Here is a 1,790-nt window from a genome sequence, read left to right as displayed (position 1 = left end):
AATAACTGCAATCGAAAATAGCATTTTTCTGACTGTAAATCATTGGATATGGTGTAATTTTGTTAAATGATTCTGTGTTGAAAGTATATCTTTAAACAACTGCATTGGGTGTATTAGGGCGGGCCATACTATTATTTTTTTTGTAAATCCGATCAGAGGATTTAATAAGTATTTTGTTGGGTTATTAATGAAAAACACTATCTGTCAATAATCATGTTTATTTGTGAAATTAAAAAATACCACATTACAGCATAGGGAAGAGAAGCGGCAATGTCTGCGCGATGCATGTGTACCTGCTGGCTCACCATAGCCAGCCACTCTGCTCGTCTTCAATTGTCCGATCGTGCATCAAAACAGATGATTGGTACTCACATTCCTATTGTAACACGCTTTCTCCTCCTATCTTCTGGGATCACTGTTCATGTAACAATTCTGACGCTGCAGACACTATCTAAACATGACTTCCGGCTCATTTGGTTTCCTAAGTTGTCCCTGCTAGAACTGCAAAGCCCAGCGGATGACGTGCTTCGTAAAAGTTTACTGTTGTAGCGCAGTATTTCTGGGGATAAGAAGCGCATTTAAAATCTGACGGCGTAAACTTGATATCCTCATTAACATCATTGACAATTGTTAATACTAACAGGTATATAATCTACAGGTTCTGGGTTTTGAAACCTGCTCAAAACACTCGGGTCAATAGCAACTGTATTATCTTTAATAGTATTTATCTTTTTAATTGTAATCTAAACTACCATGTCTGCTGGCCTGAAGTGGCCATGCTCCTGCCTGAAGTTCATCGTAGGCTATCTGTAAGCAATCAAAGAGATTCAGACAGGCATGCTTCAAGCCCGGGTGGGCAGTGTCAGGCATGGTTTTATGTTTCTGGTCTGGGGGTGAGGTTCTCCACCAGGGCCCAGAAGGGATCCACCTCCCTGCCGCACATGCTCTCCACAGCTGAGGTCAGGGGGCATTCCCCACACAAGGCACCTACAAAACAAAACGTTTATCAGGAAACGTAACTTACATCTCTCTCCCCCTTCTTCGCTGCTCTCTCCCTCCCCTCCGGTACACAGCACCGTAAGACGTAGTGTGGATTTGCATTAGGTAACGCGAGATACGGCTGATACTTGCGCATTAGTTTCTGTTATGGATCAGTATCAACAGTCCTGCCAGTAACGTTACTATATTATCAATGCTACTTTAGTTATAGCCTGATATATGATAGCTAACTTTACAATGTTGTGATGTGACGTTAGCTAACATTCTGTAGCTAACGCCGGTCACTCACCAAGATAGCTGCCCAGTTCTCCACTGGTTCTCCTCACACCACAGCTCAATTTCTCTCCGATGGCCGTTATTTCTTCTAATCCTTGGCTGCTCCTGGTCTCTTGGACGCCTAGCAGGCTCATAATTATAAGGTTGTGGTCCGTCATATGCATTTGAATATTCATGTTCTTCTGTCTTCTGTGTCGAAACTAGCATTGGGATCCATGTTTATTAATACGTTACACCGGCCGCTCTCCCCCTTGTGTCCCCCGTGTTACGTCACACGCGGGAGGTCACGTGCCGAGGCTTTTTTATGGCGAAGTGAACATTTCTTACAAAAACGACGCCAGATGTCACTGTAGTGTATATTTCTGCATATTTTTTTGAAAATCTAGTGTATTCATCATTTTCCTACACATTTATTCACAGGTGTCTTTAACCTGGAAGTTGCTCTTTAAGGGTTGTTTATATTTCACATCATTAATCAGAATCTGCAAAGTAACTAAAATACATGTAGTGGAGTA

At 42.1% G+C, this 1,790-nt stretch overlaps 1 protein-coding gene across 1 annotated transcript in view; it reads left to right on the top strand.

The window, feature by feature from the left end:
* LOC104946093 (unconventional myosin-XVIIIa-like) overlaps positions 1-1,790 on the top strand; it is a 36,373-nt gene that overhangs the window by 17,672 nt on the left and 16,911 nt on the right. The gene's annotated exons all lie outside the window — the stretch shown is intronic.

Source organism: Notothenia coriiceps, unplaced genomic scaffold, assembly GCF_000735185.1.
Source record: "Notothenia coriiceps isolate Sejong01 unplaced genomic scaffold, NC01 NC01_scaffold00010593, whole genome shotgun sequence".
NCBI lineage: Eukaryota > Metazoa > Chordata > Actinopteri > Perciformes > Nototheniidae > Notothenia > Notothenia coriiceps.
Note: the sequence above shows the minus strand (reverse complement) of the source record. Positions and strands in the feature narration are given on the sequence as shown.